The sequence below is a fragment of the Gorilla gorilla genome, chromosome 16 (genome assembly GCF_029281585.2).
Source record: "Gorilla gorilla gorilla isolate KB3781 chromosome 16, NHGRI_mGorGor1-v2.1_pri, whole genome shotgun sequence".
In the NCBI taxonomy this organism is placed as follows: Eukaryota; Metazoa; Chordata; class Mammalia; order Primates; family Hominidae; genus Gorilla; species Gorilla gorilla.
In genome coordinates, this window is record NC_073240.2 from 81,206,137 (window position 1) to 81,234,107 (window position 27,971).

The 27,971-nt window shown below is 44.7% G+C and overlaps 1 long non-coding RNA gene across 1 annotated transcript in view; it reads right to left on the reverse strand.

Moving 5' to 3' along the window:
- Nucleotides 1-4,315: 4,315 nt before the first annotated feature.
- LOC129527127 (uncharacterized) overlaps nucleotides 4,316-27,971 on the reverse strand; it is a 28,714-nt gene continuing 5,058 nt past the window's right edge. Inside the window, exon 2 of the long non-coding RNA XR_008672069.2 lies at nucleotides 4,316-27,909. This is a non-coding gene — a long non-coding RNA (uncharacterized lncRNA). The remainder of the gene's footprint in view (nucleotides 27,910-27,971) is intronic.

The window sequence follows — 27,971 nt, forward strand, 5'->3', positions numbered from 1 at the left end:
AGTCATTCAATTAAATACAAACATGGGTCTGGATAATTCCAGTACCTTAGAGTTGACATGATCCTGAGTTCCTGCCTCTAAATGACAAACGTATTTATATGAAAGTGACCAGTGGACATCAACTCTTACTTGCTCCTGTTCTAGACCTTGAAAGAAACTCCAGGTGGCCAGCTAGACCCCAGTGCCACCCTTCCCAGGACATTAGCACCCTCGGTGGGTGTGGGATCCGACACCAGCCTCCTTGATGAGAAGCACTGCGCACTGGGCTGCCTCCAGAGCCCTTGACTGCTCACGCCCATGAGTACCACCTGTGCTTGAGGACAAGGCTGTCACTTGCTAGCAATCAGCAGAGGGTTGTCACAAAGCCAGGAGCAGGAATACACCAGGGCAGTATGGCGATCCCAGGTACAGACAACCACAAAAGGCTGGTATCCCATCTCCACTGGGAACAGAGAAGATTCACTAGGTTCCGGGGGCTGTGCTTCAGGGGAAATGGTAGGTAAGGAGGAGATCCCTGCTCACAGTGAAAACTTGTGTCCATAGGAGAAGAGTAAACTTTGTCCTGGGTGGCTTGTTCTTGGCCACCTGCCATTCTAGGAAGATTCATCCACACTCCTCCAATTTCCTACCACTCTGCCCTCGGCCTGCTGTGGGTCAGCTCCAGCCTCCATCACTCCATGACTTTGTTCTCATCAAGATCACCAGTGACCTTCAGATTGCCAGATCCAAAGCCCACTTTTCCAGGCCTCATCATACTTGCCCTCCTGGCAGCATCCAGCAGTGTTGGCCACTCCCACCTGCCTCCTTACTGGTTTTCTCTCAAGCCTTCTTTTGTCTTTAATCCCTGCACATCACTCCTTCAACAAATATTTATTGAGCATTTACCATGGGCTAGCTACTGGCCTAGGCACTGGGAACACAGCAGTAAGAAAAAGCAGACATGATTCCAATCCTTACGGAATCTACGCTCTAGCAGAAAAGTCATATGTTCTTCAAATAACACACACACAAATGCCAAATGGCAATCACACTCTGTGAAATAGGTAAAACACTAAAAATTCCACAGAGAATTGCGCAGGTACAAGAAGAGGAAAAAAAAGTTAGGATTTTTAGCTTTTAAAAAAATCACTACATATACATATAGAAGGTACAATAAATTTTATGCCTGTTCATGGTAATCTATGTACTGAGATACATAGCTTTAACAACTCAAGCTCACTCACAATTCAGTCTGACTTTCACAAACTAATTTCATATTACTGTATATATAGAACAAGACAAATATACCAATTCTTTATTGAACAACTGTGCTAAGCTTTGCATATGTTATTTAAGTAGTGCTAGGTTTTATATAAATTGCCTTTTCTAATCCTTTCAATAACCCATAGGAAAGTATAATTATCTCCATTTTACAGATGAGAAAACTGAAATTCAGAGAGTTTACCAAGCTGGCACGTGGCAGGCTCTGAATATAGACCCAGAACTTCCTTTTGACCAAAAAAAAAAAAAAAATTTACAACCAAAATATCCAATCTTGCATGTGCAAATGAAGCTTGTTCCATTCAAATATGTGCTCTAGAGACCACAAAATAGTCTTCCCTAGAAACAGCTTTGCGAACCTGAAGCACAATCTTCTGAATGTTCTCACTGCAGTCAAGGCTTTGTCCTCGAAGAATGGAGTTGATTTTCAACAGTCATTTGGCGCATAGGCTGGTTGCATTGGGAGGGGGAGGTCAGAGTGGGTCATAGAGCACACCTGTCCTCTCATCTGGCCAGCCACTCTCTGTCTGTGATGGAATGGGCTCTCCCCAACCCAAATACAAGTACTTCTTCTGACTCCTGAGTTCAAGGTGGCCACTCATGCTACCTCATGCTTCTGTCCAGTGTGTCTGGCTCCAAAAGTGGGTATATGATCCAAGTAAGGCAAATCAGAAAACCTCTGTTAGATTTAGCATATCAATGTTGGAAAAAAGGTCTCTCTTCTTTTTAGGTTGTATATCAATTGCCCATTGCTGCTATAACAAATTCCAACAAACTTCATGGCTTGAAACAACTTGAATTTCTTCTCTTATAGTTCCGAAGGCCAGAAATCTGAAATCAGTTTCAGCAAGCTAAATTCAAGGTGTCAGCAGGGCTGGTTCCTTCTAAAGGCTCTGGAGGAGGATCTTTTTCCTCACTTTTTTTTAGCTTCTAGAGGCTTCCCAAATTCTTTGGCTTGTGGCCCCTTACTCCATCTTCAAAGGGCATTACTCCAAGTTCTGCTTCATTGTTCCCTCTCCTTCTTCCACCTTCAACTTTCTTTTTTCTTTTCTTTTTTTTTTTTCATTGAGACAGAGTCTTGCTCTGTCACCCAGGCTGGAGTGCAATGGCACAATCTCAGCTCACCACAACCTCTGCCTCCCGGGTTTAAGCAATTCTTCTGTCTCTGCCTCCCAAGTAGCTGGGACTACAGGTGCACACCACCACGCCCAGATATTTTCTTTTGTATTTTAGTAGAGACGGGGTTTCATTGTGTTGCCCAGGCTGGTCTTGAACTCCTGAGCTCAGACAATCCACCCACCTCAGCCTCCCAAAGTGCTAGGATTTCAGTTGTGAGCCATCGCACACAGCCAACTTTCTTACCCACCTCTTATAAGGACCACGTTGGACCCACCCAGCTGATAATCCAGGATAATATTTCCATCTCAAGATTCTTAATCACATCTGCAAAGTTTCTTTTGCCAGGTAATGGAACATAGTCACAGGTTCCAGAGATTAGGACATGGACATCTTTTGGAGGCCATTATTCTGGCTAACATAGACTGCAGGTTTTGGGGCTGCCAGTGACTATGACGGCCATATTAAGAAGGCTTGATTGTAGGGTATGGGGTGACCAGAAAGAAAAAAAAATAATAAGAGAGAGGGAGAGAGCAAGAGAGAGAGAGATGACAGTACCTTTGAACTTCTAGATTCCAGTTGTCCCCGAGAGAACGACAGAGCGGGAATTCTGGGCTGCAACATGGAGAAAGCCTGGCTAAGAGATGGAGAGAGATGTGTTTATGGCCTTTAACCCAGTTTTGCCCACAGCCAACTGCACTCTCAGATATCCAGTTGGGTTTTGTCACGAGGAATTAAAAGTGAAAAAGTACCATGCTTTAGTAAAGAGGGAGGTGTGACTACTAAGAATAGATACTGATTTTCTTTCAGTGAAAAGTAACTGACCCTAAAGCTGCTCCCCAAAGACAAGTACTAGGGTGAGGAATAAAATAAGTACATAGGTTTGGGGAAAGGCATCTGGCATCTCCGGGTAACTGTAAGAAAACAGTACTCATTTGGAAAGCTATATATACTTGTAATGTTTCAAATAATTTAATATTTTATAGAACAGATACTCATTGTTTCTTCTCCTACCCTTTAATTCATCCTTAGAAAATGCATCCATGATTTATTCTCAAAGAACCACACAATAAGATCACTGTTGATTGGGTCAGGGGCTGATAGCCAACCTAACCTGAACCGGTTAAATTCTCTCCAGGCATTTGAAATTGGAACTCAGAGCTACTAGTTATAATTAAATGGTGCTTAACCAGAGAGTCAGAGAAACTGGCCTATACAGAAAGGAACCATGTGAAAACACAGAGAAACAAAGGTGGGAGGCCAGGGAGAGAGAAAGAGAAAGCAAGCAAATATTAAAAAAATAATAATAATAACATTTGGGAAATCTGGGCGAAGTGTATCTTGGAATTCTTGGTATTATTCATGCAACTTTCCTCTAAGTCTGAAATTACATTTAATTTTTTTTTTTTTTTTTTTTTTTTTTTGAGACAGAGTCTCACTCTGTCGCCCAGGCTGGAGTGCAGTGGTACAATCTCAGCTCACTGCAACCTCCACCTTTCGGTTTCAAGTGATTCTCCTGCCTCAGCTTCCTGAGTAGCTGGGATTACAGGAGCATGCCACCATGCCTGGCTAATTTTTGTATTTTTAGTATAGACGGGGTTTCACCACGTTGGCCAGGCTAGTCTTGAACTCCTGACCTCAAGTGATCTGCCTGCCTGTTGGCCTCCCAAAGTGCTGGAATTATAGGTGTGAGCCACCACACCCAGCCTAAAATTTTTAAAGTTTCAATAAATAATGTAAACAACATAAACACTCCAAGTAAAAGACATTGTTAAGAAAATTAAAAGATAAGTGCAGACTAGAAAATATTTTCAAATTATCTATCTGATAAAGAACTTACATCCAAAATATATAAAGAATTCATCTAATATATAAAGAATTCAACTTTAAAAGTGGACAATCTGAATAGTTGCTTCACCAAAGAAGATAAACAAAAAAAGATGCTCAATATCTTTATTCATTAGAAACATGCAAATTAAAACCACCTTGAGATACACTTACATGCTCACAAGAATGGCCAAAATTAAAGACTGATTAATACCAAGAGTTGTCAAGGATGTGGGACAACTGAAACTGTCATACATGATGGCGGCAATGCAAAATGGTACAGCCACTTTGTAAAAGTTTTATAGTTTCTTATAAAATGGGACATGCACTTACCCTACAGCCTAGAAATTCTACTTTTAGGTATTTACCCATGAGATAAGGAAACCTAAGTTCACACAAAGGCACGTACTTTATTCAGAAATGAAACTCAAATATGTATCAATTGCTGAACAGATAAATTGTGGTGTACTTATACAACAGAATACTACTCAGCAATAAAAAGGAAGAACTACTGATACATGTGAGAGCATGAACAGCTCTCAAAAGTATTATGCAAAGTGAAAGAAGTCAGACACCAACAGACACTGTAGAGTCCATTTCTATGAAATCTTCACAAAGCAAAACAGTGACAGAAAGCAGATCAGTGATACCAGCGGCCCAGGTGTTGGGAGGGGACTGGCTCAAAGGGGCTCATGGGGGTGATGAAATGTTCTCTTTCAGGATTGTGGTGGCGGTTACACCTTTGTCAAAGCACATCAAATTACAGTTTTTGAACTGATACATTTTAGAGTATGAAACTGATATTTAAAGTTGACTTTTAAAAATTCTCTTCTCCCTCAAAGCGAAGACTACATCAGTCCTCCCAAATAAGGAGCTAGTCTTTTGCCAGCCTTTTGAGAGAAGGAAGGAGAAAACACCTAATTTCTCTACCAGGTTATCCTGCCTCACTCATAAAGCATCTCCCTTTACTTTAATAAGCACATTGATTTCTCTTACTTGCAACCAAAAGATCCCTAAGGTATTTGTGATGGAAAGAAAATTAAGTTTCTTAACTAACTCAGGGAGTCCAAACTACCTAGAAACATAATGTCATAAAATCTTCTAATATTGTATGCAGATGGCTTTATCCCTTCTGGAATGCTAATTTTCAGCTTGCTGTCTTCCTAACATCACCCCAGGCATGTTCAGTGCAGTTCACCACCCGACTGGTACGACATCTATTCCAGGACTAAACTCATCATCCTGGTGGAACGGTCTCAACGTTCATTATTCTTAGGGATAGAACAATTTAAAGTTCAATTATCTGCAATTGCTCTGTTGAAGGAATAATCTCCATATAGATGAAGGCAGCCCAGTACCACTCTTGCTTGGACTGTAGCATTCTCAAACCTCTGTGTTTCCAGCAAAGGGGGAAATGACAGAGTCCCAGGTCCCATCTAACTCCCAAGGATTCCTGAGCCAGTAGCTCCTGCCTCCTAGTCCTTGGGCCCCTGTGACAGCTCCATGGAAAATATAACCTCCTTCTGATATGAGCCCTTGTTGTACATGCTGAGAACAACAGCACTGCCAGGCAGCAAGTGTCACAGAGGGACTACCCTTGGCCACAGCATAATGGCTCATCATGGCATTACAATTCCATCTGAGGCTGGGAGTTTCATCCAAGACCAGCAGCCAAACGTTTAAGGGTTTGTATCATGACAAACATAATTATGAGACAGAAAGGGCCTATTAGTTCTACTATGTAATTTTAAATCTCAAACTATCAAAAAATACACACACACACACACACACACACACACACACACACACACACAAACCCCTCTTCATCTTCTCATTTGAGAAGGCTGTAATTATTCCAGGGTCCCTAACAGCTCACTCAATGGCTGGTTAAGCACCGCTTCTTAGCTGACAAGACCTCATTCCATGTTGGTTCAGGTCAGATGCAGGTGGCTGGGCCAGATGACCGGAGGAAGCCCTTGGATTCCATAAGCTCGAGTGTGGGACACTGGATAGAACATGCCTACCTTGTTTGTTTTTAATTAGGAAATTGAAATTGCCACTAACAGGTTTCTGCACATGTGGGACCAAGTGTGCACACACTGGCATTTGTGTGCAGGCATGAGTCTCCCGGGACATGTGTGTGGCCGTCCATGACTGATCATCCGAATGCTCTTCTGTAAGTGTATAGATTATCTCAGGGCATGAGGACACCCTTCACAGCCTGGGCCTCCCCGCCAGCTCTGTCTCCACACTCTTATCCACTTGGTGCCACATATGCACAGCCTTATGGGTCCCGGTGTTGGAAAGGAAAGTGCCCTGGGCAGCAGGCCAGGCCTCCAGCTGATTCACCGGTCAGCACTAGGCAAATTGATTTACCTCTCTGATGTATCCCTATTTCCCTCTCCGCAAAACAAGAATATTTAATCCATAGGGTTCATGGGAGGATTTGATGAGCAAACATGTGCAGAAGCGTGTTGCCAGTGTGTTTATTGTGTAGTCATAATAATGGAACAGTAGAGTATGATGCAGCAACAGTGCCTGTCTTAGTTTGCATTCTTCCACAAGTAGACTCCGTGATAAGGATTCAAGGTCAAGTAGTTTGTTTGGGGTGGGGAGTCGGAAGAAGACAAAGAAGAGAAGTCAGCCAGTAAAGAGTGCCGTGTCAAACCAGCCACCGTTATGGGTGACAGGAGCTTACCCCACAAGAACACTGTGGACAGTGGTGTGGAATACACTCCTCAATGTTACCCCTGCCTGAGGGAAATGATGGAGTTACTGTCATCTGCCCTGGCCAGGATCTGGTGGGTGGTTAGTTTCTCAGCACTTGCAATATGCTGTGCACAAGCGCCCAGAGCTGCAGACCCCAGTATTTGGAATGTGGCCAGTTCCTGCTGAACCCAAGACCTGAGGGCCAGGAGCACGGGCTTGGCAGCAGCTGCTTCAAGTTGGATCATTGACACTGCAGAGCCACGTTTCACAAGCAAGGAACTAAACTCAGGGCAGACTTGGATTCCAAAACAAGACGTGCAAAAAGGGCAATTTCAGGAGAAATATGAGCCCAAAAGGGAGATCTTTCAGGCCTCATGGCATTTGTGCCTCTCTTCACAAAAATAATTTTTTTTCTGCTCTATGTAAACCTTGTACTAAGTGCTACAGATACAGTGCTGACCAAGACAGAATCTGCCCTGCCCTCCTGGAGTTCCAGTGGGGATGCCTGCCTTAAACCATCACAAAAGCAAATAAGCAATTCCAAATAATAATGAATGATAAGTACATGTGAGTGTAAGTTGAACTGTGGATGAAGGTGAAGGGATGTCAGGGAAGACATCTCTCAGTGACATTTGAGCTCAGACCTGAAGGATGAGTAGGGGTGGTGAGGTGAAGGGGAAGGAAATTCCGAGCAGATGACTTAGCATGTGCAAGGGCCTGGAGGCAAGAATGAGCTTGGCACTCTCCCTGCACTGGTGAAGGGAGCTGGAGCCTGGTGAGAGGGAGGGAGGGGAAATGAGGCTGGAAAAGTAGGGAGGCATCAAACCAAACAGTCTAGAGGCATGAGAAAGAGTGGACTTTATCCTAAGTGCTGAGGGGGCCAATGAAGCATTTAAAGCAAGGGAGTGACCTGATCAAACTCAAATTCGGGACAGTGCCTTTGTGGAAACAGGATCCCTGGAGCAGCTCTGATCATCAAATGCTCTCTGAGCCCAGCTTCATGTGGAGTGTTGGGGGTGACCACACTCCGGGAGATCTGATGGGCATAGTACATGGTAGACATGCTGAATTCTGTAAGAGAGGTCCAAAGAAAAAGGCTCAGAGGAGGTGAGGAGGGGGATCCAAAGGGCCCTGCGGGGGGAAATGGCATCTGAGCCAGGCCAAGAGAGTGGGTGATGCTGGACCTGAGTGTTGGTGTGGAGAGGGTATTCCAGGCAGAGGTGCCAGAGTGAGTAAAGGTGAAGCTGACCAGGCAGTTGTCCTCTCTGCTCCCCTAGGCGGTGGGGCCCGGGCAGGAGGTAGCCTGAAGGGGCACAGCTCCTCTACTCACTTGGCCACCATGTTCAGCTTCTTGGCTGCCAGCGCAGGTCCCAGTGATGGCTTAAGCACCTGGACTGGCTGCTCTGATCCCTGTGGGGGTAATATGGTCACTCAGGCTGGGTTGGAGATCCAAGATACCTGAGAGTCAGCAGGAAGCCACCAAGGGCATAGTTGGGCATTGGTTGGGGAGGCTGAGTGGTGGGGTCATTTACCTTCTAAGTCAAACTCACCCTGGCCCCAGTCAAACCCAATCCAACAAGCAAAAAAACAACGACAATTACTTTTCTGTTGGAGAATTTCAGCAAACCTCTGAGTGTGTGTGTGTGTGTGTGTGTGCGCGCGCATGTATGCACGTGTTTCATTGTGACTATGCATCTGGAGGGGTTTGTGAATGTGCTCCCATGTCAACGTGCACGTAAATGACAACAACTCACGTTCACTGAGCTTGCCACATGCTCTATGTTCTCGCCTGAATCCTTCTATTTAATCTCCACCTTATTAAAAGAGAATATTGTCGTCCCCACTTACAGATGAGGAAACTGCATGTTAGATTAGTTTCCACAGTGGGATGTGAGCTAGACTCCTATGGGCAGAATGACTTTTTGCTCCTAGAATTCTAAATCATGCACCAACTCTTAGCAGGAAAGAGATTTTCACCTTTCCTCAAGGTCATGTGGCAGAGATAAGAACCCACTTCTTTCCTGTAAAGCCCTTCAAAACATTGGCTCTGAAATAAAAGCGTAACATTTTCTAATGCAGTCTATTATCAGACGACTGCCACAAACATTAGTAAGATGCACGCAGTCCACTCCAGAGAAAGAAAAGTACTCTGGTGCTGCACAGCATTAAATGGCACGTCTCCTGACTCCTCTGCTTTCTAATAAAGGAAGCGATGACTCTGATCTCTGAAGACACCGGTTCTAAACCCACCATATGACTTACCTCTTTAAAAAACAAACAAATAACATTTAATTTGCTTGTAAAGAATATCGTTTTTAGGTTTCCAATGTATTTAAAAATTGTAGGTAAAAGGCATTCATATCATCTTGGCTTTCCAATCTCTTAAATCATTTCGGCTTTATGTCCGGCATTTGACAACCCAAACTGACTTATAAAGTACTCATGTTAATTAGCATAGAGAAATTGTGTATCCGTGTGTGTGTGTGTGTGTGTGTCTGAGTGTTTGTATGTGTGTCTGTGTGTGTGTGTGTCTGAGTGTTTGTATGTGTGTCTGTGTGTGTGTGTGTATGTGAAGTTGCTAGTATTCCCTTTGTGCTGACTCCAAATAAAGCCCGGAAAGGCTTTGGAAGTCTTCCCTGCCCCTTACCCTTTTCCCTTCTTTCTGAGAATTCTTGAAGCCTTCAGAGCAGGGCCCGGCACACAGCAGGCACCAGGAAGTGTCAGCTAATGGTCTAATGACGGTGACGGTTGGCACCATCACCACCACGCCCTTTCCTCCTGTTCCTACTGGGAAACCTGCATCCCCTCAGCCCACAATAGGAAAGAACCTCCCATGGCCCTGCACACCCTGGATTTTATCCTAGAAGCCAGCAGAGTCCCTTCTCACCATGGCCCCCTGGATCTCTCCACTTTCACCACCTTGGCCTTCCCTGACTCCCTCAAATTTGCTTGTCCCTCAAACGATAGACCCTGCACCCTCTGTTCCCAGCCTGCACACCCTTCCTCCTCTCTTCTCCCAGTTAACTCCCGCTCGTCCTTCAGATGGCTGCATCGGCATCATCTCCCCAGGAAGCCTGCTTCCATCTCCCCGACTTAGTCCACTCCCCCTATAATGGACCTTCATCACACCATGTCCTGCTCCTTCAGAGTGCATGTCACAGGGAAAGTTCACACTTGTCTGGTGGTGACCTGCCCCTCTCTAGAGCATCGCTCCTGTTAGACTGAAATTCCAACAAGGCAGAGCTATGGAGCCCCAGAGCCAAGCACAGCTGATCTGGAACATAATCGACACTCAGTAACATTGGTTGCATGATTTTACAGAAAGGGGTTTGAAGTAACAGTGTGAGAAGGAAGGGACTAGAAGAAGAGTAACAGTGATGGGAGAGAGAACAAGGCCAGATGCTCACACTGGCTCTCCTTCATCCACCCTCTAGGCCTCTCCACCCCTCAGCCTGCCTCCTTCCCCAGCCAGGAGACGCAGATCTGTGCTGGGAGCTTCAGAGGCCATCTGGCTGCAGCACGGTCACTCTGCTTTGAGCTCTAAGGATGCACCTGGTACATCTCCAGTGACAAAGTGATTCCAAATAATACCCAGGTCCTGTGTCCAACCCTCCTCTCTCCACTCCCTCCCTGAAAGGGAGTCTCATCACATTCCAGCGCCATCTGCTTGGGCAGAGCGTGCCAGGCCCTGGCTGAGGGGCCCTGCTGTCAGCAAGGGTTCCTGGGCCACCATGGAACCAGCACCCACAGGAGGCAGGCAGTGTCCAGACACATGATCTGGGTCAGGGACACAGTGCCAGCTGCTGAGTCTCGGAGGACAAGGGGGGCGAGATGGAAGTGTCTGTGGGTGGCACAATGGTGGAATAGCCAGCTCTAGGTGAATCTGCCCTAAATTCAAAACTGTCACACAGCAACGAAGGATGGTGTCCTGCTGGCAAAGGTGTGCCCTGATTCCAAAGGGTCAAATTAAGGAAGGAATCCAGGCATGGCGAGGTGGGGACTCTGGCTGAGCATCCTAAGGCCCAGCCTGGCTGGAGAAAAGTGGCCTTATAGTGGGTCCTCATGTACCCACTGGGGACAGGCTCACAGGTTCCACTAGCACAAGGGGACACAGGGGACATCATTCAGACAAGGAGAGTGGCCACCAACAACGAATCCAGGGTGTGCGAGTCCACGGCACTGCCCGCTGCAGCAAGATCCTTGGTGTTAGGACGAGGCTGCTGCCATCTGCTCTGCTCCAGGCTCACTAGCGCCCACTCCCTGGGTGCAGGAGTTGAGCTGGAATTCGCACCTCCCAGATGTGGGTGTGAATTCCAGCTCAACCCTCACCAGTAACCTTTACTGTGTGACCTCAGGTCAGTCAATGAACTCCTCTGAGCCTCCACATTCATAAAATGGGAACTGTAAATCAGCCTTAGGGGGTGGAGAGGAAGAGTTGTTTAGTCAAAGCCTACTATGTGCCCAGTGGTGAGGAAGGCTCTGGAGATATCACTGTAAGCAACATCAGGCATGGCACCTGCACTGGTGGGGCATACAGCCTAATGACAAAGATAGATGTTAAGCAACTCATCCTGTAAATAAACGTTTCATTACAAACCGCAATAAACTATAAGAATAAAAAGCACCAGACATTGGAAAGTGTTTAACAGGAGGCCTTGACCTAGTATAGGAAAAAGAGGTGCCAGAACTCTTCCTGGAGGAAGTGACAAGTGAGCAGAATTCTGATAAAAGGGAGGGGGGCACCCACTGTGTCTGAGGGCGAAGGGGCCAGGGACCATTCTGGGAGAGCAAGGGACACATGCCGCAGCTTCTGGATGGACTGAGATGAGAGAAGGCCACAGAATGCTGCCAGCAAGGCAGAAAGCAGCAGGCAGGGGTGGGGTCCCAGAGGGCACTGCCAACCTCACAGGTGGTGGTGATGAGCAACCCAGGGCTGGCTTAGCAGCCACCAGAATGACAGCACCCAGCATTACCCACAAAAAAGCATCCTAGCTAGAAGCCAGGCCCAGCAACTGACCCTTCCCGGGATGCTTTCTAGGTTATTTAGATGTTCCTTTGCGAGCATAGAGCAGACTTAGTTCCAAAATCTTGATCCCTTTGCCCCAAAATCAGGCCTTCGTCCCAGGAGGCCTCTCTACTATTTCTCCCAGGAAGCCCAGCACATGATTCTCAGGAAAATGGGGTTCTGGGGAGCCTGTGTTAAGATGCCAGGATTCTCAGAGTAAGTGTGCAGTGAAGGAAGGCTCCTGGTCCACCTGCCCACTCGAAGGGATAAGCACAGTATTCATATGTAGAAATCTCTTTGTCAAAAGACCGAAAAAGGGATCTCTCTTTTTTTTTTTCATGGAATGCTTCACAGATTTGCACGTCATCTAGCAAAGGGTCCATGCTCATCTCTGTATAGGTCCAGTTTTGGTATCTGTGCTGCTGAGCAAGCATGGGACTCTTATTATTCAATCCTTAAGTTCCTCCTCCAAGACCCCTTTTTTTGAGCCACTGCCCATGAACTCCACAGCTACAGCTTCATAAAAAGGTAAATGCAACACAGCAGTTTCCCATCTCTTACCCACTCTAAACCTCTGCATCTTCAGTCTCTCCCTCTGTGTTGCCTCTTTTAGAGTGTATAATCAAGCCAAAAGAGCCTGGAAAAACCCCTTCTAATCAATAATTCAACATGTTGGTCTCCTGTGACTTTTTTTCATTACAATTCTCCAGGTCAGGCATTCATGAATTCTACAGGATGGAGTTCCCTGCTGGGACACCAAAGTAGAATTAATGTAGTTTGGGGGTAATTATGTGTTTTTTAATTATCCATCTTTTTCTTTTCCTAAACAGCCAGAAAGAATTATTTATAAATAAAGAAAAATGTTATGGTCTCATGAGTTGGGCATTTGTAAAGAAGCAGATTCAAATGAGGGTACAAATTAGAGTAACAGGAAACATTTTGGGTATTTGCTGAGTCAAGAAAGACCGATTTAGAAAGAGGTGAAAATAGTTCAAGTCCGTTTAAAAACTGCTGACATGACATTTCAGCTTTATAATGAGCACCACTGAGGCATCAGTGGCCTTGCTCTCTCTTTTTTTTTTTTCCTTTTTTTTTTTTTTGAGACAGAGTTTCCCCCTGTCCCCCAGGCTGGAGTGCAGTGGCACAATCTCGGCTCACTGCAAGCTCCACCTCCCGGGTTCACGCCATTCTTCTACTTCAGCGTCCCGCGTAGCAGGAACCACAGGCACCCGCCACTACACCCAGCTAATTTTTTTTTTTTTTTTTGTATTTTTAGTAGAGACAGGGTTTCACCCTGTTAGCCAGGATGGTCTCAATCTCCTGACCTCGTGATCCGCCCGCCTCGGCCTCCCAAAGTGCTGGGATTACAGGCATGAGCCACTGCGCTGGGCCTCCTTTTTTTTTTTTTTTTTTTTTTTTTAAGTTGGAATCTCATTCTGTTGCCCAGGCTGGAGTGCAGTGGTGCGATCTCCGCCTCCCAGGTTCAAGCAATTCTCCTGCCTCAGCCTTGCAAGTAGCTGGGCCTACAGGTGTGTGTCACCACGCCCAGCTAATTTTTAGTAGAGATGGGTTTTCACAATGTTGGCCAGGCTGGTCTCAAACTCCTGACCTCAGGTGATCCACCTGCCTCGGCCTCCCAAAGTGCTGGGATTACAGGCATGAGCCACCGCGATTCTCATGCTCTGCCTCCTCCTCTCCTGAACCCCCAACCCATCACTCTTTCTTCCTAGCTGCAGTAGACACTGCTGCTAGTGGCTTAGCTAATACCCATTCTCTCCTTCTCTCCATATTCTGTTCCAACAATAGGACTCTGATTTTGTTCAGCATGGCAATATGTCCAATTAAAAATACCTCTCCAGTTCCACTACAGCTAGACTAGGTGAACCCATCCAGCCAATGAGATGCAAACAGAAGTCTACTGTGTGAGAACTTAGGAAAACAAAACTGATTCAGCTGGCATGGTCTGTGCCTTTGCCTTTCTATCTTCTTCCTGCCTGGAATGTGAAAGTGAGGGCTGGAAGAAGAGCAGCCATTTTGCAACCATGCAGATAAAAAGCACACATTAACAATGGCAAAGCAGAAAGCCAAAAGAAACCTGGACAATTGGACTTTTGGTTTATCCTTCAAGGAACTGAACCAGTCCTGGACAGGCTTCTTTAGGATTCTTGTTACATGTGAAAAACCAACTCTTGTGTGATTACACCACAGTTAGATGAGTTTTCTGTCACATGGAACCAATGCAAGCCCTAAATGACATACATTTCTATATATCAGGACACTCACAGAGCCAACTATACCATCCCAATTTGCATAAGCACCCCTCTTTTGGACCCAACAATTTTGCTGACTCTCCATTCCAGAAAGAGGCTTTAGCAAGGCCTAATATGGAACCTCATGGAAAAGCTGTCCTCTACCCACTTAAAACAGGAAAGGACAATGGGCACTTCTGCAGGTTCCACCAACCTGCAGACAGGGAATGCAGAATTGAATGATACAGTTTCTGAAAGCAGTAACCTCAGTGGCTACAGTGAAAACTGTCCATGATAGTTCAAACTCACCTCACACTTGCTGGAGCCCCAGCTCCTCAAATCCCTTCCGCACCAGCACGGCATCTAGATGACCCAAGCTACCTGAATTCACTTGGCCTCGTAGCTCCCCTGACACAGGTGGCCACTCCATCCTACTCAAAGCAGCTTCCTCTCTGGGCTTCTACAGGACCACTCTCCCGCTTCCCATACTGCACTGGCTTTTCCACTCAGGGCAATTACCACTTCTTCCTCTCCTCCCCAACCTCTAATTGGTTGATTTCCACAGGACCCAGTCTGGGTGCTCTCCTTTAACTCTCTCAGTGGCCTCCTCCAGGCCCTGCACAATCACTTATGTGCTGGTGACACAAACATTAACCTCTAACCCTACTTTTCTTTAGAACTCCAGCCTCTGACATCCAACTGTCTGCCTGACACCTCCACTGGGATGTCTCACAAGAATCTCAAGCCCAGCATGTCAAAACTTAAATTTGTATTTCATGCAAATCAAAACCTCAATGAGATACCATTTCACATGCATTAAAATGGCTATCACTAAAAAATAAAAAATAAATGTTGACAAGGGTATAAAAAATTGCAACACTTGTGCACTGTTGCTGGGAATGTAAATAGTGTAGTTGCTATGGAAACAATATGGTTTCTCAAAAAATTAAACACAGAATTCTCCTATAGTCCAGCAATTCCACTTCTGAAAAATGAAAGCAGGGACTTGAGCCCTTATTTGTACATCAATGTTTATAGCAGCACTATTCACAATAGTCAATAAGTGGAAGCAACCCAAGTGTTCATTGAGAGATGAGTGGATAAACAAAATGTGGTATATCCACACAATGGAATATTACTCAGCCTTGAAAAGGAAGGAAATTCTGACACATGCTATAACATGGAAGAACCCTGAAGATATAATGCTAAGTGAAATAAGTCAATCACAAAAAGATAAATAGTGTATGATTCCACTTATACAAGGTCCTAGAGTAGTCAAATTCATAGAAACAGAAAATGGCATAGTGGTTGCCAAGGGCAGGAGGGGGGTCAGAGAATGAAGAGTTACTGATTAATGGTCACATAGTTTCAGAGTGAAAAGATGGAAAAATTCTGGAGATGGGTGATGGTGATGACTGTACAATAATGTGAATGTACTGAATGTCACTGAACTGTACACTTTAAAATGGTTAGGATGATAAATTTTATGTTATATATATTTTACTACAATAAAAAATTCATTTTACCCTCTTTTTCTGCCAATCTTCTCTAGTACATACATAGCAGAAGCACCCATCTGCCCAAAATCTGAGAGTCATCCTTGATTCCTCCTTTTTCATTTTCCTCTACAATCAAACCATCAGCAAGCACTAGCAATACTACCTTCAAAATATATCTTCAGTATCCACCCACTTATTTTCACAACCACCACTTGACCCAAGGTGCCCTCGTGTCTTACTGGCATGACCGGAAGGGCCTCTTGCCTTATCTCCTCACATCCTCTCCTGCCCTCCTACCAATCACTCTCCACCAGCAACCAAAGCAGCCACATCCCTGCTTAACACCTTTCCATGGCTGCTCAATATACCCAATGCATAAAATCCTAACCGTTTGGCCCTGCAGCCTTGCATAATCCATCCTGTGACTCTCTCTCCAAGTTTATGCCACATTTTCCAGGGCTCACTCTTCTCCATCAAACTGGATTGGAAAAAACCAGGGCCTTTATCAAGCTGCTCCATGCCTGGGATGCTCTTCCCACTGGTCCTAGTATAAATCTACTTTTCTTATTTTTCAGGTCTCATTTTGAAAGTCATTTCCTAGAGAGGCTTTCTATGGCCCCCTAACTAAAGTAGGTCCCCTCTGTTATTTTCTATCACAGCATCCATTTGTAACTCTGTGTCTGCTGATTTGTGTAATGTCTATCTCCCCTGCTAGACTGGGAACTCCAGAAAGAGAGCAACAATCTTTGTCTTGGTGACCATTGCATTCCAGCCAGTGCCAGGCATCACAGTAGGTACTTAATAAGTGTTTGCTAACTGAATAAAAATATGGAGACTGCTAAATTCTACTATTTCCATCAGGGGCCAGCAGCTTCTAACCAGGGACAAAGTGGCTCCTGTCCCTATTATTCTTAGATATCTACTAACAAAAGTTACACGTTTCATCCCAATGACGTTAGGCTCTGTGTCTAGAGGTCTCACAACTACAGAGAAGAATGCTTCCACCAGAGGACACACCAGTGGTTCCATTGACCTGGATGCTGAGTCTGCCACCCAGCCACTCTGAGCCCCTCTTGTCATTGAGTCATCAGGCAACAGGGGTCACTGCACTGGCAGGAATGATTGATCCTGACTCTCACGGGTAAAATGGGTTGGTCCTACATAATAGGGTAAGAAGGAGCATGTCTGGGATTCAGGAAATACTCTGGGGTGCCTTTTAATACTCCCTTGTTCTATGATTAAAGTCAATGTAAAACTACAATACAACCCAATTCAGGCAGGACTGCTCATGGCTGTGGCCAGTGATCAGTGAACTATAGCCCACAGGCCAAATCCAGCTTGGTAAATCCTGTTTTTGTAAATAAAGTTATTGTTGTAACACAGCTATTCCCAGTTGAGTAGTTGTGACAGAGACTGAAAGGTCCTCAAAGCCTACATTTTAATATATGACCCTTTAAAAAAAAGTTTTCTGATTCCTGGCCTAGACCTACAACCTGCCGTTCTTGCTGAAGGCAAAAGAAATGTTGAATGAACAATGAATAAAGGTGGTTGTAAATACCAGCTATGACCATGTGACCAGTTGCAGAAATAAGGATTATAATATTTGTGAGTATGTCTAATTTTGATATACATGTTCATATATATGAACCACATATGTGTTTCCACCTCTGCCATTCCTTTATCATCTACATAGATGGGGTTAGTAGCAACTGCACGTGTATCTCAGGATTTAAGTTACATGTATCAAAGGGGGAGTGTGAAGCAGCCAAGAAAAGAGCAGATGTTACTTCAAGACAAAAAGGGGTTTTCTATCCTCTTCTAGGGAAAGGGTGAGCACATGTTTGGCTGTATGTGCATTGGTTGTGTCATGTTGTGCAGAAGCATGACTTTGCTCTTGTCTTTATTTGGAGAGTATGGTTGAAGGTGATCCATGTGAGTGTCAAGTTGACAGAAGTGGACCACAGTGACTTTCTAATGTGACAACTTGGTTAAGATGAACTACATTTCCCAGGACTCCCTCTCCTGTAGGTTTCCCATTGGGGCAGGCCCCAAGGGAGATCCTTAAGGGAGATTTGGAGAGAAGAGAAGCAGCAGCCTTTTGCTTCCGCACGCTGCCACTGATCTCACTCACAGCCAGGCCTGCAACTGCTCCATCCTCCCCTGCATCGTGCTTCAGCTTCTCCAACTCCCAGGCCAGGAACATACGCTTGGCTGCAGGATGAGGGGCCCTGGCTTTTGTAGAACACCTATACCATCAAGGTCAGAGGCAAAAGAAGCAACCCGGGGCCCAGTCCATCCCATGGTCTCCAACTTGTGCTTGGGGGTTCCAGCATGCTCTCGCTCTCCTCTGCTTCACATCCATCTTCTCTACCCAACAACCTGGTATGTGGACTTCAAGCTCTAGCACAAGATGCAAAAGCCAAATTCCTCTAACAAATCCCATAACAAAACCTAATATATATTAATACACGCAGGACCTCCCGGTGGTTCTGCTTCTCTGATTGAACCCTGATTGATACACCAATTAGCTACTAAATGCAAGGTACACTTGAAGTGGTGGCAAAGAGGAACAGACATAAAACCATAAGCCCACGTTATGATGGAAGGAAAATTGGCTCAAATTGCTCAAATAAAATGGAACAAAAGGATAAAGGCTACAATACAGGCATAAATAATGTGTTCCAGGGGCATGGAAGAAGCAAACACTTTGGAGATAGCCAGACCTGAATTATAATCCTGGCACCACCCAACATCAGCTGCGTGACCTTGGTAAACGTCACCCAGGAGTTGTCTGCTCCTTCCACTTTCCTCTCTCTGAAAGGGAACTTCTGGGAAACAGAGATTGTTTTTGACAGCAGGGAACATGTCAGGAAAGGTTTTATATTAAAGGCTGTCACGTTTCACCTTGCAGGAGCGTGGTTCGGCATAGCATTTTTCCATCTTATGCAGAAGGAGTTAATGCATTTTGGTGGGATAGTGTGGGAAAAGGTCATCCTGCAAATATTCAAAAGCAATTTCATGAAACAGTGGGCTCTCATCCATCTGCTGTAACAAACTGGCTGGGCGCTGTGGAGCCTTAAGCACTATACATTCAGCGAAATTATGACTCCCACTGGGGATATATCATATTTTTTTCAAGGCTGGAATGAAAAGATATACAGTGTACTGTATACATAGGCCTATTATGCTGGGGAAAATATCAGAACTAGTTTTTGCTGTTTATGGAAGATCAATGATAAATCAACCTGTATAATCTGCAACTGACTGTTTCATTTGTTCTTTAATGTTCCACTGATCTTTTGGAAATGAAGGAACTTCACATAAAACATGTAGTTTGATGAACTTTAATCTTACCCATAATTGGATAATAAAATTGGGTACGTGCAGTAATTAAAAGGATTGTGATAAAAGAGTCCATCTGCAGTTTCACATTGAGCTTCTTCCATAAACCAAGGAGTTCAGTTCAGGGCATATTAGGAAACAAAAAACAGCCCCGTAGGCTAGAAAGCTACATTTTTATTGTTGTTGTTAGAGGGAAAGGTATTTACAGAGAAGATAGACCATGTCAGTGAGGGCTAACATTAACACCTAGGGAGCTCTGAGATAAGGACATCAGTTTTAAAGATTAGGCTTCGACCTGCTAGTGAGCAGGAAGTAAACTGCTTGGTTTTTCCTTAAGTGAGGTCATTTTTCCAGACTATCTTTAGATTGGTCCATCTATTACACATTTTCCATTGTTGTCGGTTTTACAGAAACGCAGACTTGCAATTTGCACGTAAGCCTGCACGTGCCTAATCCTTGTTTCTGGGCTCTCCAGTAGTGCCTGTCATGCCTGCTCACAACCTTAAAAATGTCTCTCCTTTGCCCAGCTAAGCCCTGCTGGGCTGGCTCCCCACTCTTTTCTTGAGGCCTCCAAGTCCTGGTATCTGACCCCCAGGACCCTGAGCTGAACCTCCAGCAAAGCTACCACTCCTAGAGCATCCCCTCAACCTGGAGCAGTTCTCTCAATCACTGTTTTCTGGCTTTTTCAACACTTCTCCTAGGCCTGTTCCGGTCCCGCCTTGATCTGCTCCCAACCTCCCCATCCTCAACTACTAACTGACCCCAGACCCAACCCTGTGGATCATCTGCCCTCCAGACCAGCTGTAACTCAGCCACTGCACCAGGTCATTAGCCAGGCTACTCTAGTTCCTTCAAATGCTTGCCCTCCAATAACCCTTAAGAAGCTTTTCTTTGTATCACAGTACATGAAAATAACGTTAGTTTCTCCATTGGAGAGGAGCCAGCAGGGGTGAGAAAGGGTTCCAGAGACGAGGGTCAGAACTGCACTCCAGTCCTACCACTGGTAGCTGGAAAAAGAACCTAATTTGGAGATACCGAATTATCAAGTGATGGTAAAATAGCCAACAGCCCACAAAGTGCTGATCTACAAGGCACAGATGTGAGATCAAAGTAAAACAATGGTTAGCAAAGGGACTGGTAAAGCACTGAACAGACATGAATGCTGCTACGTGCGGCCAGATCTGCTTTATAGATGAGGAAACTGCCCATCAAAAGAGGCAAGGTGACCCGTCCAAAGCCTCACAGAGAACAAGAGGCAAATTCAGGACTAGAATGCAGGCCAGTCTTCCTACATGCTAGGAATCAGTATTTTTGTTTTCTTCTTTTTTTAATAATCATATTACTTAGATTTTTGTGTATGATAAAACACACAAGACAGACATGGTAACATTTTGCATCCATTGATCTTTTTTCTGTGCTGGTTCCTCCCCACCAAAATACAATTATTGTGATACACTGCTTTTATTTTATTTTTTTAAAAAAGAGCTTGGACATTCTTCCTCTTTAAATATTTGTGTATGATGTTTTTAATGACAACAGAGTGTACAACTGGCATGAATGTAGCAACCCCTTATTATTGTATTAGTATGGTTGTATTTCCCTGGGTAGCAGCAGTCATCACTATTACAATAAAACAGCCTCATGCTGAATATACTTGTATAGAACTTTTGCAAATCGCATACATTATTTCACTGGGATGAATTCCTGAAAGTAGAATGACAGGGTCAAAAGTCATAGAAAATTATAAGATTTTTGTTATATTCTGCCAATTTTCTCTCCAGAAAGACTAAAAAACATACACTCTCCCAGCAGTATGAGTGTCCATTTCCCTGCATCATAGCCCAAACTTAACTGGTTTGATTATTTTTTACTACTCACATGGTTTCAGCTTGCATTTCTTTGATGAAATGTGAAATTAAGTAGTTCTTATATTTGTGGCTATCTGTGTCTCCTCTTGTGTGAATTACCTGTTTATGTCCTTTGCCCCTTTACCACTGGGCACACTTCATTGTTTTCCTACTGATTTGAGTAGCACTTACTGGGTAGCCACGGACTAGGACAATCATACACCTCCAAAGTGGGAAGCATCCTCACATGAGCCAGAGAGAACCACAGGAACTGGTCTTGCTAGATAGCCCTGAGAAAAGGAATTGGACCATTTTGCCCTCCTGCATGAACTCCGCTTCTGCTGACAGCTGGTCCTGGAGAAGGCCGAAGCAGTTGAGGGAGGGTCCACAACAGGACACTACTGCCTCTGTTCTGATTCTGGAATGGGGGAAAGAAGATTGGGGTGGAGGTGAGGAGAAGAGAAGGGAAGGACAAGAGAAGAAAAGGAGAAAAGGAGGTGGGTGAGAGACGAAGGGGAGGGAGTTGGTGCAGGACAGTGGGGAATCCACTGGAGAGGAGCCAGCAGGGGTGAGAAAGGGTTCCAGAGACCAGGGTCAGAACTGTACTCTAGTCCTACCACTGGTAGCTGGAAAAGAACCTAATTTGGAGATACCCTCGAGCAGGCAAAGGAAACTTACATTAGTGGAGGGAGGAAGGGAAGGGGCAAGTGACTACTACAATTCCCAAGCCAAGTACCCTGGGCTTATACCTGATCCCCAGAATCCAAGTCCCTTTCCACAATATCCCTCTGCCTTCTGCATGAAAGCCATTGCAAATTAATGTACCTCTAAGAGGCAAATAACTTCCTCTTAGATTGAACTGCTAGCAAAAGACCAGTCATTTTTCATCTCTGATTAAAATGTCCATGGAAAAAATTAGAAATAATTCAGCAAAGAGAGCTACCACTCTCTCTTTGGAGAGAGTTACAGAATGCAAAATAAAGTCGAAGGTGGTGGTAAAGGCAGCATGCTGCCCCTCTGCATATCAGAATAACCAGGCTCTTTCCTGCCACTATATATACAGGGTTCATTGGGTGGGTGGGGTCACTAGGGTCACCAGAATATGCAACCAGAGCAAGAAGGACTCTAAAGAGCCACTTATTCAGTGCTTCTCAAGTGTGCCTTTGTCAGAAGCACTTGCTAACACAACAAATCAGTCTTTTTTTTCTGGAAATTCTGGTTCAGTACATCTAGGATAGGACCAGAAAAATCAACATTTTTAAACAACAGCCTAAGGTGGTTCTTATGATGTGGCAAGGAGTTGATTTTGTCCAGTGCATCTTACATTCAAATCACCCAAAGAGATTAAAAACCATTATCAGGGAGTTCCATTTCTGCCTTTGATAGGCTAATATATTCAGATCAACTCTACTACCAGGAACAAATAGAAATGCCCTGTTTGAACGCATCAGAGAGCTATCAAATGTGGTGAGGTCTTACGGCACCAAGATCTCAGAGAGAAAGAAAGCACAGAACTGAACCTGATATTTGGCACAGCTTTTTGCCTCAAAGCATTTGTTGATTCTTAAGAAAAACTTAAAAGCTGAGAAGTTGTGCTTTGTAGAAACTGATCAGTGAAGAAGCCAAGAGGAGAAATGAAGTAGAAACTGGCAGCCAGGAGTCTACAAAGCTAAGCAGAGCTTTGCTGCCCCACCATCCTGGGGAAACAAAAGTAGTGCAGCCATCACCAAAAAGGAGCGGCCCTGGTATGCAACCCAAGCTTTCAGAAGGAACTCCTGAGGCCTGGGAATAAGGACTAACCCAAATAAGCCAGTATTCACAAAGACTAAAGCCTGGCTTCAAATCTGCTCAATCCCAGACTGGATTATAACAATCTGCCCCTATCTTGACTTCCAAAAGCAGAAGTAAATGCTCTAAGGGGAAAATAGCATCATCCAGAGGCTCAAATTCTCTCTTCAGTTTTTCATACACAATGCCTGACATTCAATAAAAAGTTACAAAAACAAGACCAGGTGTGGTGGCGCTCATGTCTGTAACACCAGCAGTTTGGGAGGTGAGGTGGGCAGATCACGAGGTCAGGAGATCAAGACCATCCTGGATAACGTGGTGAAACCCTGTCTCTACTAAAAATACAAAAAAAAAAAAAATTAGCCAGGCGTGGTGGCATGTGCCTGTAGGCCCAGATACTTGGGAGGCTGAGGCAGGAAAATTGCTTGAATGCGGGAGGTGGAGGTTGCAGTGAGACAAGAGATCGCGCCACTGCACTCCAGCCTGGGCAACAGAGTGAGACTCCATCTCAAAAAAAAAAAAAAAACTTTTTTAAATAAATGAATTATGAAGTATATTGGGAGATGTGCAAGGCCAGAAACCAAGAGAAAAAATAGACGTAGAAAGAAAAAGCTCGAAGGAGACTCTGATGTTGGAATGATCACACAAAGACTTTCAAAATAACTGATTAATATGTCCAAGAAATTAATTTTAGCAAAGAGTTAAAATCTATTTTAAAAAATCAAATGAAAATTCTAGAACTGAAAAATACAATAATTAAAACTAAGAACTAAATAGATGGATTTAATAGCAAACTAGACACAGCTGATAAAAAGATTACTGAATTCACAGACAGGTCAATAGAAAATATCCACACTGAAAGAATGAGAGGAAAAAATGAATGGAAAATACAGGTGGTAGTAGAGGGGCATGTATGGGACATAATGGGACATGGTAAGTAGGTCCAACATACATGTAATTGGAGTCCCGGAGAGGAAAACAACAAATGGGTCAGAAACAATTTTTACAGAGATGATGACTGAGGATTTTCCAACACTGACAAAAGGTATCAAATCACAGATTCTAGAAGTGTTATGAACACTAGAGGAGTTCAAAGAAAACCACATTTAGGCACATGTAGTAAAACTGCTAAAAAACAAAAACAAACGGGAAAATCTTAAAAACAACCGAAGTTAAAAAGTAAATCAATTTTTAATTTATTAATCCATTATTTACTTTCATGATGTATTAATGGTCAATTATATCAGAATCTCTGAGAGTTAGGCCAGGGCATGGGGCAAGTGGAGAGGGCTTTTTACAAATATACACTCTAGAACACCATTAGAGATTGTGATTGAGCCAACTTGAAGGCCCATGAATCAACATTTTCAGCCATCAACAATGGAGTTGATTCTGATGTAGAAGTTCACAAACTACACTTCCTCAAACATAGCTCTGTCTTTATCCCTTTATAACTAAGGAAACAGGGACCCATCCAGGTAAGACTGAGGTCAGCTCAAGGTTATACTGTGAGTCAATGGCAGGGCCACAGATAGCACATTGTACAGTCACATGGCAATTTCAAGAAGCAGCTCTTCTAACCTGGTACCTACAGGCATCCTAGTCCACAGCAAGGAAGGCAGGGGCCCCAAGTGCCTGTAAGGATTCTTAGCCACAGGAAAGATATCAGGAAGGGATTGAAAATACTTGCTCACCTCTACAGGACAGGCATGTGTGAGGCACTTTTACAAATTCCTTTTGATTCCAAAAGTAGGCCCAACTCTATACCATTTATCCAACTTACTATACTGTATTAAATGCTTGATCCATTATCTCTTTTAACCTTTATCACAAACCTATGAGGTAGATATTATTATCATTCCTCATTTTATAGAGGCACAGAGAAGTTAAGTGACATATACAAGGTCACAGAGATAAGTGGGGGAGTCAGGAAATGAACCTATTTAGAGTATACATTACTTCTCCATTCTACTGCCCAAACCTGACTCCCCTATCCCCACCCACCCACCAATTCTCACACACTTACCCTGCAGGTCAAAGGGTGGTTTCTTTAACATCTCTGGCTCTAGACTGTTTTTGGTGATGGGATAAGCCCAATGGAGCAAAAGGAGAACAGGAACTGGAACTGGACCCCTAGGTAATCACCCTAGCACCGCCACTCCACTCTGTGGATTCACCAAAGTTCCTTCCCTCCTGTGGTGGTCAATTTCTTCATTTGGAAAAGAGGGTTTTCATACCTATCTCATGATTGTGGTGAGATTAAATACCTTTGAAAGCCTTTCACTACTCCAAATGTGAGCTCCAGAGTGTGGCTGACATGGGAGGGGATAAGTGTGGGCTCTACTGTTCTTGGAAAGACCTAGGCACCGTGTCCCATAGTGGCTGGCTGCACTGTGGACGGCTCCCGAGAAGCTGGGAGACTCAGTCTGCAGAGTGACGCTGTGCTGCCGGCCCGCAGTGTGCCCCAGTGTTCATTTCCACGACAGCCTACGCCTTTATGAGGTGAGCTCATGCTGTCCACTATCCGCACAGCCGACAATTCCCACGTTATTAAATGGCTCGCCTGGCTGCACTTGTTTTATAAAATAGCATGAGCAGCCATGCAGTTATCTATAGGTTTTTCAATAAACTTGGAAATCTGATCATCTCAGTGTCTGAAATTTCCCTTCTGGTGGCTGATGTTGATGAGATTTTTTTTTTCCTACTTTTATCTAGGCTTTAATAAAAGGCTAATAGATTAAATGGTATGAAAAAAATGCTTTTACAAGTGATAATAATACAGACAGGGGTAATTCTGCGCAAAACTGTCAAGAGAATAAAATGAGGTATGGAATTTTCCCTTCTCCTTTTGTTACCTTTCGTCTCCGTGGGGGTTGGGGGCTGTGACCCACCTTCACCCCTGCTGCAGCTGCCCTGAGCTCAGCGTCCTCAGGTGATTTTCTATATTTGGAAATCCTTTATGGCCCCTTTGCCTCTAGAAGAAAACTCCTATTGTGCTGCCTTCTACCAAATAACATGTTGGGGATTTATTAATCACGTGACAAAGATCTTTCCTCTGCAGACAGGCTTATATCCCTGGGGTTCAAGGGGAAGGATTAGAGAGGAAAAGAGGGGAAGGTCGAGACGGAGGTCAGGGATGAGCAATAAGAAGAGAGGAGGAAGAAGAGACAGAAGGATAAAGGGAGACAGGAAGAGGAAGATGGGTATGGAGGGGGAGAAGGGGGATGTGTAGTGGTTGGAACATCTGCAGAGACTGAAAAAACAAGAAATGTAACAACTTGGTGAAGACACAAAGGCTTGTAAGGAAACCAAAAGAAAAGCGAGGTTTGGGGAAAATGTCAGATTCCAACAGAATAGACTAGCCAGCTGGGGATGGGTTGAGTCTTGGGGCTTCACAACCAGAGAGAATTAAGCCTAAAGGGCATGCCTAAGCTAACAGAGACCCCGTTGGGCCCAGCTTTTCTTGGAAGGAGCTGATTACTGCAGACCTGACCTGAAGGGCTGAGCTAAAGCAGCTGCTCTTGCCCTGGCCCAGGTGTCCTGGTGGGAGGCAAGGTGAGGCCTTTGTGGCAGCCTCTTTGGCCATCTGAGGACAGCCTGGTCTAGCAAGCAGGTATAGGTCCTGCAGGGGAGACCAACGCTTAGCACCACAGGAAAGGAGCCCTATTCCCAGCCTTCCTGGTACGGGCCCAGTGACTGCCCCTTCAAATCTGTCACATTCCCATAGAAGCCTTTGTGGACTCAGGTACATGAGGTAACTCAAGCAACCAGGCCCAAAGTGAGCTGGAAGTTTCAGGACCCCTGTGAGGGCTGGAGAAGAGAGCCAGGAGTCCTCCCCTTCCCCTGCACTCCAAATGAGGAGCAGGTAAAGGGCACTGAAAACAACATGGGCTTTCAGATCAGAGGACACTTAGTTCCTTGGTTCAAATCCCAAGCCAGCACATCCTTGGAAGATGGCCTTGGCCTCAGTTTCCTCTTCTATAAAATGGGGACAGTGATACTTCATAGTGTTGTGAAACTAGATATGCTAATATATGTAAATATATGGAAAGTAGTTGTTCCACACTTCCTCTTCCCCAGCTCCATGTGAGCACATGGAAGGACTTTAGCCAGAGCGACACATCTGTCCTTTCACTCCTCCTCCCCTCACTCCTCCTCACTCTGGGTGGTGAGTTATACAGAAGGAGCAGAGCATGTTAGATTCAGCCCCATCTGGTTTCTTTATTTTGGATCTGACCCCCTACAGGAAGAGTGCTCTTTCTTCAATACCACCTGTATTTTCCATTCATTTCTTCCTCTCATTCTTTCAGTGTGGACATGCCATGCGCTGAGCTCCTGCCCTAATGAGAAAGCCTACGGTGTCTGGCCAGTTCTTCTCGTGACTGGTTGGAGAATGGATGTCTCTGATGTAGGAGTCTAGTACTAGGAAGCTGTATACCCAGGCTACATCCACCAATCCATTATCAATCAAGCTGATCTTTCGACCTAGCCCCATATGACCCCTGTGTCTGTCTGTCAGGTGGTTCTGAACTCAGGGGAGGAAGAGTGGTATTTGGTGGCTTTCTGATACATAGAAAGTACTCATTAGTACCAGCTACATATGCATCCCCAGAGGCAGGGTCCTTCCACTAAATCTTCTGGTGACTCTCAGTCCACCTGAAGGGACACTTATCCCCCTATATAAAGTAACCGCAAATGAGCAAGAATTGGTCAGCAAGCCATAGTCTTCCATTTCAGTTGTATGATGGACCTTGGGAAAAACATCAAGAGTTTTATCTCTAACTTGCCTCTGTCCCAGAATCCTGACACCACTGTGCTCTTTGTCAATGTGTGATCTTAAATGAGCCACCACATCCTCTGCTTAGAGCTCCCATCCTCAACCCACATATTTATTTGACTTCCTCCAAGAAAATTTCAGATACCATGGTCTGGAAGACACAGGTTGCTTCTCTTTCCTCTCCACTACCCCAGGTAGTTCTCACCACAGGGCCCTGATTCCCAACCCAAACAAGGCCAATGAGAGGCTCCCTTCCAGGGATTTAAATATTGAGCAGAGATACCCTGGTGGTACCCTAAGAGGTTTAAAAGTTTCTACCACTAAGATTTCTGGGGCTCCCCTGCTTTGTGTCCTTCCTGCTGCCTATATTTAGTTTGATTTTGCAAACTCCCCAGTATCATTCTGTTGTAGTTCAAGTTCCCCAGGAAACAGATTGAGCTGGTGATTTGTGTGCAGAAAGATTACTGGAAAGTGCTCTCAGCAACAACACCTGTGAGGGAGGAAAGGAAGCGGGATTGAGCAGAGACTAGGACCTGAAATGAAACTGTGCAC